The sequence below is a fragment of the Thamnophis sirtalis genome, unplaced genomic scaffold, assembly GCF_051295495.1.
Source record: "Thamnophis sirtalis isolate CommonGarterSnake01/CBP01778 unplaced genomic scaffold, rThaSir2_p1.2 scaffold_6, whole genome shotgun sequence".
Classification (NCBI taxonomy): Eukaryota; Metazoa; Chordata; class Lepidosauria; order Squamata; family Natricidae; genus Thamnophis; species Thamnophis sirtalis.
The window spans coordinates 10,023,209-10,043,905 of record NW_028261386.1 but is presented as its reverse complement, the minus strand read 5'-3'; the positions used below and the strand labels follow the sequence as shown (position 1 = coordinate 10,043,905).

At 44.8% G+C, this 20,697-nt stretch overlaps 1 protein-coding gene across 1 annotated transcript in view; it reads right to left on the bottom strand.

Annotated features, from left to right (window-relative positions):
• Positions 1–18,662, bottom strand: part of CALN1 (calneuron 1) — a 242,992-nt gene extending 224,330 nt beyond the window's left edge. The window contains exon 1 of the mRNA XM_087717191.1: positions 18,376–18,662. The gene's annotated coding sequence lies outside the window, so the exon portion shown is untranslated. The remainder of the gene's footprint in view (positions 1–18,375) is intronic.
• Positions 18,663–20,697: the final 2,035 nt, after the last annotated feature.

Below are 20,697 nucleotides of genomic sequence, written 5' to 3'. Positions count from 1 at the left end.
CTGAATCTGAGCTTCATGGGTTTTCCCCATCCAGTTGAGAATCCAAGGTCATCCTTGGTCTCTACAGCTCTGCACCTGACCGGAACTGGATGGGTGGAACAGCCAGCATGGCAGTGGGAGATTGGAACATGTGGTGGACTTGTGGGTGTGGGGGCAAGATCATGAACTCTCAACTGGGTGGGGAAAACCCATGAAGCTCAGATTCAGGTTTTCCCAGATGTGCCAACATGGGTCTCTTAATAAATTGGAACGTTGAGCAATACTTTGCCTTGGACTCTGATTAAATTTTGGGTGTTATTTGGAACCCTGAAATTATGTGCCAATGTCACCATTACCTCGGCAGGCCTTCAAGATCATGGAAAGTTCCTCAGGAAACACACAAAGTCCCTGAAATGACACCCAATTCCCTTGGAGGACCTCAGGTGGACCTCAAGTGGATGGCTATATTTGTATTTTGTTTGTTTATTGTTTGTTTATTTATTTATTTGTTTGCTTATTTGTTTATTATTTGCTAGCTTTCTTTCTTGTTTGTATATTTATTTATGTGTTTGTTTATGTGTTTATGTGTTTATGTGTTTATGTGTTTATGTGTTTATGTTGTTTATATGTTTATATGCTTATATGCTTATATGCTTATATGCTTATATGCTTATATGCTTATATGCTTATATGCTTATATGCTTATATGCTTATATGCTTATATGCTTATATGCTTATATGCTTATATGTTTATATGATGTTTATGTGTTTATATGATGTTTATGTGTTTATATGATGTTTATGTGTTTATATGATGTTTATGTGTTTATATGTTTATATGTGTATGTGTGTATGTGTGTAACTTTGTTTGTTTATATGTTTATATTTTTGTTTTTGTTTGTCTGTTTGTCTGTTTGTCTGTTTGTCTGTTTGTCTGTTTGTCTGTTAATTTGTTAATTTGTTAATTTGTTAATTTGTTAATTTGTTAATTTGTTAATTTGTTAATTTGTTAATTTGTTAATTTGTTAATTTATTAATTTATTAATTTATTAATTTATTAATTTATTGTTTGTTTGTTTGTTTATTAAATTTGTCAAACCAAAATGAGAACAAGAATAAAAGGGAAAACAAAATACAATGACAGGGATGATAGGTACATTAGTGCACTTAGGCACCCACCCCCCCTCTACTGAGCACTTAAGTATGAAATAAGGTCCACGGAAGTCAATTTACGACCGAAACTGTGAAAATTTGTAGCTGAGACAACTGGATCAGGTAGAGCTGTGATGGCAAATCTATAGCATGCGTGCCACACAGAGGCCTCCTTTTCAGGCACATGAGCCCCAGCTGGGCTCCACCAAGCATGCACCACCAGCCAGCTGATTTTCGGATCTCTGCAAAATACTATACAAGCCACTACTATACATCCAAGGAAGTCCCTCATAGGAGCACACAGAGGTAAATTATAGAGAGGCAGGAAATGCATCACTGAACAATGGAGATGAATGCTAGAGAGGAATAGAGCTGCATACAAGGCAGACATAACTCCTGTAATAGCGTAGGCATCCACGAGAGGGGCCCCACTGGGGGGGGGGCACCGCACCCCATGTTTGGTCCCAGGAGGCTTCAGGGAGGTCTGTTATGCCCAAAATGGGGCACGGGGCAGCACGCATGTGCAGGGGGGACTCTGAGATAGCACACACATTGTATTATAGGTGTGAACATGCACACATACACTCTTGTGCGTGTACGCCCGCTTTCGGCACGCGAGGAGAAGGTTAGCCACCATTGAGGTAGAGCATTCCAGACTTTGACGACTCTACTTTTCGTACTTTTCACAGTCAAGTTTAGAATGATTTACAGTGAATTTAAAATGGTTGTTTGTGCACGTAGTATGACGATTAAAATAGAAAAAGTCATGTACAGGTAAAGCATTACTACATATAATTGTGCATGCAATACCTGGAACCGACCTCAAGCGACGCAGTTCTAAGTTATCCAAATTGAGAATTTTGAGCCTGGTAGCACAGGGAATTGTGTACAGAAGAGTGCAAAACGGAAGAGTGCAAAATTTCTTTATCTTACCTAAAGGGTGCCAGCTTGTCTAAGTGGAGTGTGCCAGGGCTTCTGAGTGGAGAAGAGGATAATGTAGCCAACTTATAAATATGAGTGTTGAAGTGTGTTCAGGGTTCTCTCTTGCTAAGGGAGGCCTGTCCTTATTCAGCTGGATAAGCGCATAAAAAGCTTATTGGAGTAAAAACCTGTTCTCTGTCTTTCCTTATACCAATCCACAACTGAAACCAGCCGAACAATCCAAACTTACAAGAATACGAGCTGTTCAATGTAGGACAGACTAGGAAAACTGTGCTATGTAGGGGAAAGGGAAAGAAAGAAAAAAAGAGAGAATGAAAGAATGAGAAAGAAGGAAAGGGAAAGAAAGAGAGAGAAAGAAAGAAAGAAAGAAAGAAAGAAAGAAAGATGGAAAGGGAGGGAGGGAAGGAGTGAAGGAAAAGAAAGACAAAGAGGGAAAGAAGGGAGGGAGGGAAAAAAGGAAAGGGAAAGGGAAAGAAAAAGGGAAAGAACAAAAAAGAGAAAAAGAAAAAATGAGAGAGAGAGAAAGAAAGGGAAAAGGGAAACTGATTGCATAATCAAGGTCATTGCCGTTATTGACAGAGTCGGGTAATATATTCAATTCTTTCTTCTCCCCCCCCCCCAAAAAAACCCCTCTCCATGACCGAGAGGGAAGCAAGTAAATAGGAAGCAGAGACCCTCCTCTGAATTAGAGGTACTAAAATATTACTCCAATACCCAAACCACAGGATTACATTATTTGAATTCAGGGTCGCAACATTTGATAAATGATGTTACAAAGAACAAAATTGGTTTCCAAAAGAGAACAATCGAATGCAATTTCTCATAAATAAGGACCAGGGCTTTAGAATAAATTCAAATACCACCTAGAACATTTTATTACTGTTTCACATTTGGTATTTCCCAAACGCATCGCCGCCTTCTCTATATTCACTGTAGGGAATCTTGTGATCCGTCAAGTTCATGGTTAGCGTGAGGGCTTCATCCTCCCAGTTCTTCCCCTGAAACTACCTCCCTATAATCTCAGCCTCTTGTCCCATCTCATCCCCTGGAATGATCAAGAAAAGGTGCTGTTTTCTGCGGATGTCATTCAAAGTAGAAGCTGCCTTGCAAACAGACAAGGTGTCTTTCTCCTCCTGCACAGAGATGCTTCTTTCCTGCCCCGTGAAATCCTCTGCACCTGGAATCATTCTCTACGGAGAGAGAGCTCCAAAACAAATCATTACTAACGCTTGATTCAAAATGCAGTAAATGTGCCATCACAAACCAATATTTAAAAGTCGTGCCATTAACAATAGATAATAAGGAACAGAACGTTGCAATCTTTTTATGCGACACTCCTTTGGTATTTGCTATCATCTCTTTCCTCAGTCTTCTCTTCTCAGGCTAACATTCCCCCAAGTCTCTGTTTTGCAAGGCTGTGCTCCACCGTCCATGGAGTCTTCCACCACCACGTTGTCTTCCCATATGTTGGGACAGGAGGTTGGCTCAGAAGACCTTCCAAAGCTATGATTCTCTGGAACTCTTCTAATTTATCTGAATCCATTTTGAGGAAGGGAAATAAGAAAAGCAAATGTAGGTAGGTATCTAGGTATGAGGAAGGAAGGAAGGAAGGAAGGGAGGGAGGGAGGGAGGGAGGGAGGGAGGGAAGGAAAGAGAAAGGAAGGAAGGAGGGAATGAAGGAAGGAAGGAAAGAAGGAAGGAGGGAGGGAGGGAGGGAAAGAGGAAGGAAGAGAGGAAGGAAGGAAGGAGAGGGGGAGGGATAGGGAGGGAGTGAAAAAGGAAGGAAGGAAGGAAGGAAGGAAAGAAGGAGGGAGAGAGGGAAAGAGGAATAAAGGAAGGAAGAAAAGGTGAGGGATAGGGAGGGAGGGAGGGAGAGAGATTGAAAGAGGAAGGAAGGAAGGAAAGAAGGAAGGAATGGAGGGAGGGAAAGAGGAATAAAGAAAGGAAGGAGAGGGGAAGGGCTAGGGAGGGAGGGGGGAGTGAAAGAGGAAGGAAGGAAGGCTGCAGTGGTTAAAGAGCCAAGGTGGCGCAGTGGTTAAATGCAGCACTGCAGGCTACTGCTAGATCAGCAGTTCAGCGGTTCAAATCTCACCGGCTCAGGGTTGACTCAGCCTTCCATCCTTCCGAGGTGGGTAAAATGAGGACCCAGATTGTTGGGGGCAATATGCTGACTCTCTGTAAACCGCTTAGAGAGGGCTGAAAGCCCTATGAAGCGGTGTATAAGTCTACTGCTATTGCAGTGGCACAGTGGTTAGAGTGCAGTACTGCATGCTGCTTCTGCTGATCACTGACTACTAGCAGTTCAGCAGTTCAAATCTCATCGGCTCAAGGTTGATTCAGCTTCCATCCTTCCGAGGTGGGTAAAATGAGGACCCAGATTGTTGGGGGCAACAGGCTGACTCTGTAAACCGCTTAGAGAGGGCTGTCAAGCACTGGGAAGTGGTATATGTCTAAGTGCTATTGCTATTGTGAAGGAAGGAGGAAGGAAGGAAGGAAGGAAGGAAGGAAGGAAGGAAGGAAGGAAGGAAGGAAGGAAGGAAGGAATTAATTCAAAATAGTCTAAGCCATTATGTGATTTCTGTGATCTTGGTTCAGAGCAAGGAATCTTCAGCCATTGTCGCTTGGGAAAAAAAATACACGAATCAGACCACTTGCTGATTAAAACACGACTGAAGTCACCGTAGCTTAGGGTGATGTGTAAAACTGAGCCCTAGAGAGAAGCAACGCAAAGAATTCTCCAGAGCCAGTTTTTGTAAGTAATTGTGGATAAAGTTATTCAGGTACCTGCAAAATGCGGGGGTTACATTCTCACAAGGCTGTCTTGGGAATTGTCAAATTGATTCATTGTCTTTAAGGCGAACTGGAGCCCCAGGAAGGGATTCAGTCACAAGAACGCACACACATGCATGCATACCTTTAGTGAACTGAATTGTTAAATCAAGCCAACACAGACTGAAACCAACCCACAGATCACAAACTCCCAATCAACCAATCCCAAATCAGAGCGTGGCTGAAATGCCTCCCTCGCTGGAGGCATGTTTTGAACTATCCCTTGCATGGACTGAGAGTATAGTAGGGCAACACCTGCTTTAGGGGAAAATGAGACACTCGGAGGACAAGTAGATGACAGCCCATCAGTGACAAACACAATGCCTCGTTGTCTGAAAGCTTATCAAAACTAGGACACAACTAAAGGGGTTTGCTGCTAATTTGCCAAGCACTAAGCAGTAAATGTCCAATAACCACCAAGCAGAATGATTTGCAAGCAGATAGAAAAGATGAAGGGTAGAATTTAGAATAGAACAACAGAGTTGGAAGGGACCTTGGAGGTCTTCTAGTCCAACCCCCTGCTCAGGCAGGAAATCCGACACCACTTCAGACGGATGTCCAACATCTTCTGAAAAACCTCCAGTGTTGGAGCATTCACGACTTCTGGAAGCAAGTTGTTCCACTGATTAATTGTTCTAACTGTCAGGAAATTTCTCCTTAGTTCTAGGTTGCTTCTCTCCTTGATTAGTTTCCACCCATTGCTTCTTGTTCTACCCTCACGTGCTTTGGAGAATAGCTTGATTCCCTCTTCTTTGTGGAAACCCCTGAGATATTGGAACACTGCTATCATGTCTCCTCTAGTCCTTTTCATTAACCTACTAGACATACCCAGTTCCTGCAACCGTCCTTCATATGTTTTAGCTCCAGTCCCCCAATCCTCTTCTCTGCACTCTTTCTAGAGTCTCCACATCTGTTTTACACCGTGTGACCAAAATAGGATGCAGTATTCCAAGGGTGACCTTATCAAGGCATTATGAACTGGTATTAACATTTACAAGACCGCTCTCTGCCTTTTTAGGTATACCAGATACAAACCACATATGCTTCTTCCTTGAAGGCTCCGGAGGGCTAAAACCGGCCCTACGAGCAAACCGGATATACGTTCCTGAACTTCTGGTTTGCCCGTAGGGTTGGTTTTTCACGCTCCGGAGGCTTCAGCCTCAAAAGAAAGCCGAAGTGCCCTGACAAATGGCTTCGCCTGCCACCTGCGGCACACATACCATAGGTTCGCCATCACGCCCTAGGCAATAACTTTGGCCTCCCATCTCCTAGGGCCATTCCCACATGTCCTTTCATACAATGACCAACCAGATGCTTCTGTGAAGCCCACCAGTAGAACCTCTAAAATTGAGACTGTATCCTGCCTCTGCTATGGTAGGTGGTATTAGAATAGGTGCATTAAGAGTGGACAACTTTGTATCGAAATGGATTTCCCAATGTTCTTTTTTTTTTAGGAGCCTAAAAATCCCTCCCGAGGTGGCGCAGTGGTTAAATGCAGCACTGCAGGCTACTTCAGCTGACTGCAGTTCAGCAGTTCGGCTGTTCAAATCCCACTAGGCTCAAGGTTGACTCAGCCTTCCATCCTTCCGAGGTGGGTAAAATGAGGACCCGGATTGTTGTTGGGGGCAATAGGATGACTCTGTAAACCGCTTAGAGAGGGCTGAAAGCCCTATGAAGCGGTATATAAGTAACTATTGCTATTGCTATTGCTCCCACCAGTATAGGTAGTCCTTGACTTGCAACCATTCATTTAATAACTGTTCAAAGTAGTTGCAATGGCACTGAAAAAAGAGACTGATAACTGCTTTTCACACTGACATGCCCATGGTCACGTGATCAAAATTTGAATGATTGGCAACGGGCATGTACCGTATTTTTTCAGACTATAAGACATACTGGAGTATAAGATGCACCATAATTTTGAAGAGGTAATTTAAAAAAAAACCTGTTTTTGCAGTTTGCAGGCCTCCCAAACCCTCTGCATGCCTCATTTTTTGTGAAAAACCAGACATGCAGAGAGTGTGAGAGGCCTGCAATGTGCTCCTGGGGGTTGGGGGGGGCGGCAAAAAAATGAGCAAAAATGTTTTTTTGCAAAAACAGGCCTGTTTTTTTGCAAAAACGGGCATGCATGTGCTTTGGGAAGCTTGTAGAGCACTCCTGGGGGCTGGGGGGGGTGGAAACAGGGAAAAAACAGTCCATTTTCACCTGGTTTTGCCCTCCCCAGCCCCCAGGAGCACTTTGCAGGCCTCCCAAACCCTCTGCACATCCATTTTTGCTAAGGGCACGGGGTTTTGGGAGGCCAAAAATGTTGTATTCAGTGTCTAAGACACACCTTTGTTTCCCCCAAAAAGAAGGTGAAAATCTGGGTGCATCTTATACACTGAAAAATACGGTATTTATGATAGTTGGGTTATCCTGGAGTTAAATGATCACCATCTGGTAACCTTCCCAGCTTGGTTTCCAACAAGCAAAATCCATGGGAGAAGCTAGAATTGCTTAACAACTGCATGATTCCCTTAACAACTGTAATGATTTGCTTAACACCCGTGGCAAAAAAAAAGGCTGTCAAATGGGGCACAGCAAACCTAAGAAGTGTCTTTTCCTTAGCGACAGAAATGTTGGGCTCCAATGTGGTTGTAAATCGAGGATTACCTGAGCGACGTAAAATGAGTGATTTCATTTCCCCCTTCTGAAGTGGGTAAGCTAAGGCAGCAGGGCAAGCGACAGGAACAGGTCGTGAAGACTTAGCTCTCCTGCAGTAAAAGCTGTCACTTGGAGCGCAGAGATGACGGTTTTATTAATATGCATCTGTTTTATGAATCTGTCTTACAGATATTGCGATGTTGATGCTCTAACCCACTGGGAGTTGTTTCAGAGCACATCGGTATCACAGCCCAAAGAGGAAAGAAAGAAGACTAAATTCAGCATTAAGAAGAACAATCCCAAATCTCAGTGGTGGGTGGAAAATGTAAGGACACCCCCAAAATCCCACCCGATGCGTGAGCTGACCTCAACCAGCCAGCCATCATTTACAGATTATCAGAGTCTACTACCCACAACCTTCACAAACACCAAGCTGGCAGGAATAGCCAACACTCCAGAAGACAGGCTTAAGATACAGAAGGGTCTTGACAGACTTGAACATTGGGTGCTATCTAACAAAATGAAATTCAATGGTGAACGAAGTAAGGTTCTACATTTAGGCAAGGAAAACAAAATGCACAGGAACAGTATCTGTGGTACCTTGCTCAACAGTAGTAACTGTGAGAGGGATTAAATATGAGCCAGCAGCGTGTTGCAGCTGCCAAAAAAGCCAACACAGTTCTAGGCTGCATAAACAGAGGGATAGAATCAAGATCACGTGAAGTGTTAACACCACTTTATAAGGCCTTGATAAGGCCACACTTGGAATACTGCATCCAGTCTTGGTCACCACGATGTAAAAAAATATGTGGAGACTCTAGAAAGAGTGCAGAGAAGAGCAACAAAGATGATTAGGGGACTGGAGGCTAAAAACATTTGCAAGAACTGTGTATGTCTAGTTTAATGAAAAGAAGGACCAGGGGAGACATGATAGCAGTGTTCCAATATCTCAGGGGTTGCCACAAAGAAGAGGGAGTCAAACTATTCTCCAAAGCACCTGAGGGCAGGACAAGAAGTAATGGGTGGAAACTAATCAAGGCCAGAAGCAATCTTGAACTAAGGAGAAATTTCCTGACAATTAGAACAATTAATCAGTGGAACAACTTGCCTCCAGAAGTTGTGAATGCTCCAACACTGGAAGTTTTAAAGAAGATATTAGATAACCATTTGTCTGAAGTGGTGTAGGATTTCCTGCCTAAGCAGGGGGTTGGACTAGAAGACCTCCAAGGTCCCTTCCAACTCTGTTATTCCATTCTATTCCATTCTACTCTATTCTATTCCATTCATTGTCCAGCTGGTAATAAGCCATAATGTGCTTTATTTCAGTCACAGGAGTTAGAACCACAGAATTATAGATTTAGAATGAATTATAAGGATACATAGTCCCACCCATTGCAATGTAGGTGTAGGAAAACCAATCAAGATTTGCTGAGGGGGTCACTGTCCAGACAGGACAGCGTCTGTAGTTATGGGTGGTGAGGTGGATAAAACAAAAATGCCGCAGCGCATGTAAAAGAGGGGGGAAAGGTTTCATAGTCACAAAACACAGCACTGATGATGTTACCTAGTTTGGGTAATGAAACGTCTGCAAGGGGGGAAAAAGAATGCAATTGACCAGCTGTCTGCAAGGAGTATAAATCCTTCCATTCCCCACCATCCAGTCAGAGCTGAAGAAGCTTCCTGCGATGAGAAATGAAACATCTTCAAAGAAAAACCAGGAAGTCCAGTTGCCTCTTGAAAAAGCACCTTTGGGACAACCGTGACCTGGAGGACTGAGAATCTCCATCGACAGTCGGCAAGAGAACAACCAGCTTCTGAGAGCAGCAAGGAGCCTTCATTTCAACCCGGAACTACAAACATTCTTCTTTATTGGTATCACAGAACACAGTCACTACCTGAACAACTGTTTTTATTGAACAGAGTCACGATCTAGATTTTTTAAAAAATTAGCCTAATTCTCCCCATTCCCAGTACTCCTGTGGTCCTACCTCTTTTTTTTTTGTTAATATATTTTTATTGTTTTATATCACAAATTCCATTTCTATAATGAACCGTGCATTTTCTAGGCGTCCAATATGTTGAAATATAAACATCATAATCATTATAATCATGTACCTATAGACACATACTGTATGTGACAATAACAATCATTATTGAAAAGTATGCTGTCTTCCATTATAATATCAATGATTAGGGGACTGGAGACTAAAACATATGAAGGACCGTTGCAGGAACTCTGTATGTCTAGTTTGATGAAAAGAAGGAAGGGTGACATGATAGCAGTGTTCCAATATCTCAGGGGTTGCCACAAAGAAGAGGGAGTCAAGTTATTCTCCAAAGCACCTGAGGGCAGAACAAGAAGCAATGGGTGGAAACTAATCAAAGAGAGAAGCAACTTAGAACTGAGGAGAAATTTCCTGACAGTTAGAACAATTAATCAATGGAACGGCTTGCCTCCAGAAATTGTGAATGCCCCAACCCTGAAAATCTTTAAGAAGATGTTGGATAGCCATTTGTCTGAAACGGTATAGGGTTTCCTGCCTAGGCAGGGGTTGGACTAGAAGACCTCCAAGCTCCCTTCCAACTCTGCTATTGCATTGTATTGTATTGTATATAACCATCAAAATATTTACTAATCATTTTCTTTCTTTCTTATGTAGTCCATATTTTACATAAATCCACTCATCCTGACTCTTCTTAAAAACCTTCAGAGATGGACAACCTACGACTTCTACATCCCAACTCTTCCACTGTAAGGTCTCCATCTCGTTTTCATGAAGCATATCATGCAAACCCCATCCTCGAGATAGCCATTGTGTATAGCTTCCTGCAAGTTTTGTACCCAGCCAATTTAGCACACATAATAAAACCATAGTTAAACTAATCTATGAATTCAGCCGATATACGTATAGGCTTCAGGCCAAGTAACTATTATTAGCCTGATACTCCATGGACGGATCCATGTTGGTATCATAATGAGGATTTAATCTCTTTATTAATATTTCACATTTGCATAGGTTTTTTTTTCAGGAAAATTGGGAGGGTGACCCTTTCCTTCTTGCATTTTTGGAGATCACTCTGCAAGAAGCGAGCTTCAGTCATCATCTCCCTGATTCGCACGAGAAGCAAGGAGTTTACTAGGGACAAAAATGATTTTTGAGAGCATTCAATGTTTTTGGAAATAGAATAGAATAGAATAACAGAGTTGGAAGGGACCTTGGATGTGATTCCCTTAACAGCCGCTGTGCTTAGGGATGGAAATTCGGATCCCAAGTGTGATTGTAAGTTGAAAGGTAGCTAGTGAAAATAGAATAGAATAGAATAGAATAGAATAACAGAGTTGGAAGGGCCCTTGGAGGTCTTCCAGTCCAACCCACTGCTTAGACAGGAAACCCTACACCACTTCAGACAAATGGTTATCCAACATCTTCTTAAAAACCTCCAGTGTTGCAGCATTCACAACTTCTGGAGGCAAGTTGTTCCACTAATTAATTGTTTTAACTGTCAGGAAATTCCTCCTTATTTCTAAGTTGCTTCTCTCCTTGATTAGTTTCCACCCATTGTTTCTTGGCCTGCCTTCAGATGCGTTGGAGAATAGTTTGATTCCCTCTTCTTTGTAGCAGCTCCTGAGAGATTGCAACACTGCTATCATGTCTCCCCTAGTCCTTCTTTTCATTAAAATAGACATACACAGTTCCTGCAACCGTTCTTCATATGTTTTAGCCTCCAGTCCCCTAATCATCCTTGTTGCTCTTCTCTGCACTCTTTCTAGATTCTCAACTGCAGTGATTTTGTGGTCATAAGTCCTTGACATATGACCACAATTGAGCCCAAAATTTCAGCTGCTAGGGGAGAGATTGGTGCAGTGAGTTTTGCCCCATTTATGACCTTTCTTGCCACAGCTGTTAAGTGAATCACTGCAGTTCAGTTATTAAGGTTTCTAAGTGACTCTGACTTGCCTTTTGACTTCGCTTGTCACAACGTCGTAAAACGTGACCACATAACCCCAGGATACTGCAACAGTCATAAATATGAGTCACTTGCCAAGGGTCTGAATATTAAAGACATGACCATAGGGATTCTGCAATGGTCATAAGTGTGAAAAATGATCAAGTCATTTTTTCCCCAGTGCTGTTGTAATTTCAAATTATCACTAAACAAAGTGGACTTCCTGTATTTGAATTTGTGGATTATATGTACCCAACCAATGAATTTTATTACAGAATGTGGACTTGAAGACAAGTCTTTCCACTTCAAATGGTACATCACAGTACTTTTACACATGTAAAGGTTCTCCTTGCACAGATGTGGTAGTCGTTGCCAACTCTAGGGGGCGATGCTCATCTCTGTTTCAAAGCCGAAGAGGCAGCGCTGTCCGAAGAGTCTCTGTGGTCATGTGGACGGAATGACTAAACGCCGAAGGCGCACAGAACGCTGTTACCTTCCCCTATTTTTCTACTTGCATTTCTACCTGCTTTCGAATTGTTAGGTTGGCAGAAGCTGGAACAAGTAACAGGAGCTCACTCTGTTATGCGGCGCTAGGGGATTTGAACCGCCAAAGAGTGAACCTTTCTGATTGAGAAAGAGCCGAGGTGGCGCAGTGGTTAGAGTGCAGCACTGCAGGCTACTTCAGCTGACTGCAGTTCTGCAGTTCGGCTGTTCAAATCTCACCGGCTCAAGGTTGACTCAGCCTTCCATCCTTCCGAGGTGGGTAAAATGAGGACCCGGATTGTTGGTGGGGACAATATGCTGACTCTGTAAACCGCTTAGAGAGGGCTGAAAGCCCTATGAAGCGGTATATAAGTCTAACTGCTATTGCTATTGCTATTGCTATTGACAAGCTCAGGGTTTTAGCCACTGAGCCACCATGTCCCCATCCCCAAAAAGAGATTTATATGGCAATCCAACTCACCCACAGGGACTCTAGACAGCTTACAAAGGTAAGTCCTCAAATGCAAAAGCCAAAACACCCCCACCTCTTTAGGGACAACATTCAGACAAACCATTTGATGGGCTCTGTTATCAGCCTGAGGTTCCAAGGCCCCCCTGGCAAAATCATGTCTTTAGGTCCTTTCAAAAGAGGATCTTATGGGTCTCATTTCCAAGCAGGGAGCCCCCATGGAAAAGACCTTCTTGGTTCCACTACAAGGACCTTCTTAGCGGGAGCGAGTCACAAGATAATTGGGGGGGGGAGTCTTTCAGATAACCAAGTCATGTAGGGTTTTAAAAGAGATTCGGGAAGGCTTCTACAGATTAACAGAGTTGGAAGGGAGCTTGTAGGTCATCTAGTCCAACCCCCCACCATAGCAGGAGACCCTACACCATTTCTGACAGATGGAAGTTCAGTCTCTTCTTGAAAGCCTTCAGTGATGAAGCTCCCACAACTTCTGAAGGAAACCTCTTTTCCATGGGTTGATTGGTCCCACTGTCGGAAAATGTCTCCTTATTTCCAGGTTGAATCTCTCCTTGGTCAGTTTCCATTCATTATTCCTTGTCTGGCTTACAGGTGCCTTGGAAAATAGCTTGATCCCTTCCTCTCTGTGGCAGCCCCTCAAATATTGGAAGACTGCTATCATGTCTCCCCTGGTCCTTCTCTTACTAGACTAGCCATGCCCAGTTCCTGCAACCGTTCATCATATGTTTAAGCCTCCAGTCCCCTAACAAACGGGGAAACCAATTCAGTTCTTGCAAAACAGGTGACATTAGATTCACATGCATAAATCATGAAAGATGCAGGATTTCATGGCAGCTCGCATAGAAATCCCTTCTCCAATTTTTCCCTACAACAGTCCTGTGAAATTGATTGAGAAACTGAATAGCAGAGTTGGAAGGGACCTTGGAGCCGAGGTGGCGCAGTGGTTAAATGCAGCACTGCAGGCTACTTCAGCTGACTGCAGTTCTGCAGTTCGGCTGTTCAAATCCCACTAGGCTCAAGGTTGACTCAGCCTTCCATCCTTCCGAGGTGGGTAAAATGAGGACCCGGATTGTTGTTGGGGGCAATATGCTGACTCTGTAAACCGCTTAGAGAGGGCTGAAAGCCCTATGAAGCGGTATATAAGTCTAACTATTGCTATTGCTATGTCTTCTTGCCCAAACCTATGAACCTATACCATTCCTGACAAATGGCTGTCCAATCTCTTCTTGAAAACCTCCAGTGACGGAGCACCCACAGCTCCCTGGGAGCAAGTCATTTCACTGATTAATTGTTCTAAACTGTGAAGAAATTTGTCCTGATTTCCAATTGGTTCTCTGATCAAAGAACTTACCGTGACTAAAAGTGGATTTGAACCTGGGTCTCTGGAGACCTAATCCAATGGATTACATAATGCTGCTCAGTTATAGCTTTATCCTGGATTGTCAAGGGCATGTGGATTTTTCTGAATCTTTCTAGATATTAAACAGAAATGGACCCATGTATAATGGTGGCTCAGTGGATAAGACGCTGAGCTTGTCACTCAGAAAGGTTGGCAGTTCGAATCCCTAGCACTGCGTAACAGAGTGAGCTCCCGTTACTTGTCCCAGCTTCTGCCAACCTAGCAGTTCGAAAGCATGTAAAAATGCAAGTAGAAAAATAGGGACCATCTTTGATGGGAAGGTAACAGCGTTCTGTGCGCCTTCGGCGTTTAGTCATGATGACCACATGACCACGGAGACGTCTTCGGACAGCACTGGCTCTTCGGCTTTGAAACGGAGATGAGCACCCGCCCCCTAGAGTCAGGAACGACTAGCACATATGGGCGAGGGGAACCTTTACCTTTTTATAATGGTAAGGCATGCAACTCAGTGGAAATGACAGGTTCCAAAGCACTTGGACAGAGCGTGTGTTTATTCGGAAATAAGCAGGGTGAAAGAGACTATACCCCAAACCTGGGACGATGGACTGCAGGAAAGACAGCTCCGATAATATGCACCACAGACCTCAAGTACTTGCCCAAGGAGAAAAAATAAATGTTCCTCATCAAAATAAAAGCATTAAGATAACAGCTCGGGATTTCCCATTTCTCCAGCAAAATCACCTTGCATGGTGAGGCTTTTCAGAATATTTTATGTCTAGCTCCGGGTACGAATTACGGCAGATTGCAATTCCTTTCCCCTTCCCCATCCGCTCGCTTGCAAACATTTGCTGCTTCTCCAAATCCCGAAACGAGTGGGTGTTAGGTAGCGTGCATGTTGGCATCCAATCATCGTTATGACACATCCTATCCACAAAATAAACATCTACCAACACATCTCTGCAGAAGTTCGAAGATCAGAAGGCCAGGGCACAGATATTAGAAGCACTGCTCTGCATTTACAGGCGTCCCCAAATTACATACGTCGATCCTAACAAGGTTTGCCAGCTCCTAAACCTAGGAAAGGTCTCTTCTTGAGACCTTGCAAAGGAACAACAGATGGCTTGGTGCAATCAAAAGACAGCTTGCCTCTGGGGACCTGATATTCACCCTCTACACATACCACAACATTACCCAAGGATAATTCAAGTTTAAGGAAGAGATGGAGATCCATCCACACAGCTAGTGGTGGGGAGCAATGAATAGCAGAAGCCATGTCTCCATGGAAGATGGAAAGCTCAGAGCAGTTAGACTGAGAAACATCTGAGGCTTCTGGAGAGCTGTTGCAACCAGCAAAGCATGGTCCCTTCAGTGAAACCATCTGTCTGATCCTGGATAAGACACCTTCCATGACTCCATATTACACCACCAACCTATTGCTTGTTTCTTTTCTCCAGCACTTCTCTTCCTCCTCCCCTTAGCCGTCCATTCTGCTCTGGAAGGACAGCAGCCACGGCATCAGAGCCTCCTCTTTGGAGGGCTTCCAGGATGCCCCTGGCAATCCGATCCTAAGGGTAAAACCAAGATGACACTGGGAGCGTAACTGAAGAGGAGCAAAACTTATTCTACGTGAAGTTAGAGGCATCCCTTCCTCTTGAGATCAAGAGTGGGAACAACCATCTCTTGGCATAATGTTGTACTTCAAATTTGTTAGCCCTGCAAACCAGGGTGGGCAGAAATTGGGAGTGGACTCCTGAATGTGAAATAACATCACAACCACGTTGTACAATGGACTTGCAGGGCCAGCGCAACATGTAACATGTTCACACAGGTGCAATAGGACTGGGTGTGTGTTAATATGATTTATTGGATTGGGGATTTTCTGTCTTCACCTTGAGTTTTATTGTGTTGGGGAGGTGTGCGCACTGAGAGAGCTCAACCAATCTCATTGTCCATATGTTGTGCACTGACAAAATAATAATAATAATAATAATAATAATAATAATAATAATAATAATAATAACCCGACTAGTAACCAATGCCAAATCTGGTGAAACAACTGGCCGCTGTGATACAAATCTGTTGTTGTGATTATCATCATCATCATCATCATCATCATCATCATCATCATCATCATTATCAGGTGCTTAACACTAAAAGCCACCATCTACTCTAGGGAAGTAAAGTGTGGAAGAGAAAATTTATCTATATTTAAATATAAAGTCGGGGGTCACCGGAATGCCACCCCGAGAACCCATTAGAGAAAGAAAAGAAGTGAGAGCAATAACGGAAAGGAGGGAGGAAGAGGAGGGAAAAGAAGGAAGGGTAAAGCAGAGGAAGTAAGGGAGGGGAAGTAAGAGTAGGAGAGAGGGTAAGAAGGAGCAGAAGAGAGGAGGAGTGGGGAGGAAGGGAAGGGAGGAAGAAAAGAGGAAGGAGAGGAGGAAAGGAGAAGGCAGAGAAGAGAGGTTGAGAAGACGGAAAGAGTAGGTTGTTGCAAAACAAGATGGAGGTACAGGGAAGTACCTCCAAATGTGTTTGCTATATTGGTAAGATGATGGTGATAAAAGCCAATAGTTAATAGATAAATGTTAATAGTATTTACAAGAATGTATATTTGTGAATGTATATGAAAGGAAAAAATGAAACCTTATATTGGAACAATAAAAGCCACCAAAGATTAGTAGTCCACCCAAAAGACAGATCCATCTCTGAAAGGTCAAAATTCAGGAGGTGATGGGACATCCATGTACCTACAAATATATTTGGAATGGGATCCACTTCCACTCTGGGTCTGTTTCTGAATGACCAAAGATCCGCGACGGATCAGTCTAGCAACATGTCATAGCTTTTTTTACTGGCCTCTAGCTGGAGAGATCTCAAGGTTGGTTTGCAGCAAGCAAAGCACAAGGTAGGTCCTTTATGGCTGAAGCCTCCCCCCACCACCACCTCTGCCCCCTTCCTCCCCTGTGTCCGGATACTAGAGAGTAAATGCATACAATCCACCCATACACCAAAATCTCCCAGCAAATGGCAATGAAATAAATAATTTTTAAAAAGAAAGACAAGAAAAACAAGAAAGCCAAGCCACACAGGGCCAGGGGTGCAGGATGTGACTTAAAGGTACCCCATTTTTCTACTCGCCTCTACTTGCTAGTCGCACTTCTCTTTCTTCCTGCCCTTGGCAAATAGACCTGATCCACCCTACCTGATGCTTTAGCAACTTTGTAGTTATTTTTGGGAAAAGAAACACCTTCTCTTTGGGCACACCGTCAAGCCTGGCTTCATTGAAGCACAGAAACGGGCTTTCTCCAGGAACAGCTCTCCATCAGTTGGAAAAAGGGGGCAGGAGGAATGTTATGTATCCGTTATGTGTTCTCTGTGGGAGGAAGTGGGGGGGGGGACCTTTGCAGGGGTTCAAGACCTGCCACACGTTTCTCCATCCCCTTCCATTTTGGCCACCTGTCTAGGGCACAATTGCTCAAGTGTTCACAATTATGCATGCATACACACACACACACACACACACACACACACACACACACACACACACACACACACCTTGGTAAGGATGGAGAGAAGCACAACATGGAAATGAGCAGGGAGAAGAGAAGGAGGTTTGGAATACATCTGCCTTTCCCAGCTGGAGATTTCTCTCATGCTAACACCCATTAGCCCAGTTGGGAACGATGGGCACTGCAGTCCAAAATAGGAGAGGAACATGGGGCTGAGGATCTTTTGGTGGCAAGAGATCTTGAAGAAAGATTGGACTCTTTTTTTACATTTAGAAGCCAAGTGTGTTGAAGAGAAGGCGGTAAACTACGGTCCCCTGGAAGTATTATTATTATAATTATCATCATCATCATCATCATCATCATCATCATCATCATCATCATCATCATCATCATCGCCTTTTGTGGCTCCGGTAGCAAATTCCCACGACCCAAAGATTACAGTCCCCCCCCCCTTCAAAAAAAAATCTTAAACCAAGTCTTCCACCGGCAACTTCTTCGCCCCGGGGCCCGTTCCCGAACCTGGACGTCACACCGCGCGCTTGGAAACGGCGCCGCTTTAGACTCGCACCACACAACCACACACAGACAAAACCACACACAGACAGGCACGGAGAGGTGGAAAACTTGAGCACAGACCTCCCCGACTTGGATGGCGCTCGGTCAACTCCAGCGGCTCTCCCTTTTCCCTCTCGCCGGCGGTTTTGGGTGCCAACAGGTCTCGGGCGAGGGGATGCTTCCTCCCGCGCCAGGTGCTCGGTTCCCGCGCCCGTAAGAAAACGCCGAACCAGCCCGGACGGTCGCCTTGCCCTAAAGTCACGGGCCCCCCTTCCTTCCTCCTCCTCCTCCTCCTCCTCCTCCTCCTCCTCCTCCTCCTCCTCCTCCTCTCATCCTCTCCCCACGAGCGAGGGCATCTCCAGGCGCCGCGCCTCCTTTTGGGCACGTCGGATAAAACCCTGCGCCCCCTTTCTCTCCTCCCCTCCTCAACCCAGCTAAGGGGAGAAGGTCTCTAGCGAACCGGGCAAGGGCGTCGGACCGGCGGGGCTCACCTTCCAGGCAGGCGGCTCTGCTGCTCCTACAGGTCTGCCTCCCGCTGCTCCGCGGTAGGTCTCGACAGCCTTCCTCCTCGCCTCCGGTAATGGCGAGGCCGTTAAAGGGGGCTGCCGGCCGGATCCTCCCCTCCTCCCCGACCTCTTTCCCCGAAAGCAGAGACAGAGGAGCCCGCGCCGGCCTCCAAGGGGGTCTCGGAAGCCTCCGCATAAAGCCTCCCTTCGGGGGAAGCTTGCGAGCGCCCAGCTGGCTTGCTCTCTGGCTGGCTGGAAGGCGGGGTCCGTTGGGTTCAGGTGCGCCCGGCTGCCCCCCGAGCGCCCGGCTGGTCCCGGACGTGCGTGGAGCTCGGCGGCGAATCCGCGCAGCAGGTGGCCATGGCCGAGGGCCCCGCCCGCCTCCGCTTGTCACGGGGGTGGGTGGGAGACAGAGAGAGAGAGAATGAGAGGGAGGGAGGAAGAGAGGGAGAGAATGAGAGAGAGAGGGAGGAAGAGAGAGAGAATGAGAGAGATGGAGGGAGGGAGGGAGGATGGGAGAAAGAGAGAATGGGGGGCAGGAAGAGAGAGAATGAGAGAGAGAGAGGGAGGGAGGTGAAGGTGCAGAGCAAGGGAAGGTCGCAACAATGGGGGAGCGAGTGGAGGGGGGGGTTGCCTTGGTCTGGCAGCGGCTCAGCCACGCAGCCGGCCGGCCGAGCGCCCTAGCAGACGAGAAAATGGGGGCGGTGGGAGACCAGTTCTGCTCCGAGTCGGTAAGCCCTCCAACTCCTCCCGATTCGTCTCGCCCACGTCAAAACTCGGCACGCGAGGAGGAGGAGGAGGAGGAAGCGGCCGATCCTCGTGATTCCCGAACGTTGGGGTCCCCGGTAACCCTTTCAGTGCCTGCTGTCATCCGCCACCTCTTAGAAGGGCTTCACATCTTGCCTTCGTTTTTCTTACTCCGGGTGAATGTAGGGATAGGGTGATGGAAGAGCCCACAAAATTGATGATGGTGATGATGATGGCAATAGCACTTAATAAGACTTATATGCCACTTCACACAGCCCTCTCTAAGCGTTTTACAGAGTCAGCATCTTGCCCAATCGGGTTCCTCATTTTACCGACCTTGGATGGATGGAAAGCTGGGTCAACCTTGAGCCTGTCAGGATCGAACTCCTGGCAGTGGGCAGAGTTAGCATACAATACAATCATCATCATGATGATGATGACAATATTTTGCAAAATAAAAATCAGAGCCATCATCACACACCATCATATGGATGTTCAGAATTCTTTGAATCCTATTTGTCCCCTTAGTGTGACTTCTAGCTCCTTAGCCCAATAATAACAATATTAATATTATATTAATGTTCAAGATCCACTGTTGATGCAACCAGAACTCCTGAGACCTAGCTCTGTAGTGTAATAATCATAATAACAGCATGATGTCTTTCGATCCCATTTATCTTAGTCGGACTTTCCAAAATCTGTATCAGAGTATATGGATAATTATATTGAAATAATAAATACAGCACGTTGGGTGACAACCTGAAGACAAATGGGTTTGTTATGGCATGAACTTCCTTGGGCTTGAGCCCACTTCATCAGATGTATGGAGTACGATCCGTGGTTGCCAACGAGATGGATAAAGCAAATGGGTTGAGCAAGAGGGAAAGAAAGCTGAAGTCAAATGAGAGCACAATGCATACATTTTTTCCCCCCAATGACATTTCAATTAAAGCCCAAATGCAGGCAACACAGCTGGTGAGCAGGGATTGGTGAGTTCTGCTGTAGGTTTTAATGTCAACCTAGTTAACCTGTTATCGTGACTTCCTTTTTAGGACCCTGTAATCCCTATTCAGAGTAGAATTGGGGTGAGTGGAAAGAGCTGAGCATTTACTGGCTGGATGCCCTTCCTGATGCATATGCGGAGTTCGCAAAAGATATTTTTTCTTTGTGGCCTAGGAGAGAAACATCTGCTGCTACCTAGGATTGAACTCTCAACCTTCTGAGTGGGAGGCAAGTATCTTCACCACTAGGCCACCACACCGTTCAACCTGTTGCCCTTATTGAGGTTAAAATATAAAGGATAACCAGGATCAGATTTAGTATGTTCTATGAAGAACCAGAGGTGGAATCTATTCTAGAAAGTTTTTAAAAAATGGAAGAAGGAAATGGTGAATAATGCCTGTATTTTTGCCAAGAAAACTACACAGACATGCCCTTTAGGTCACTAGGGATAAGGGGTTAGCTTTGCCTGGGATGCTGTGGGGAAAAGGGAACCACTCAGAGGTGGTATTCAGTCAGTTTAGAATAGAATAGAATAGAATAGAATTTTATTATTTGTAT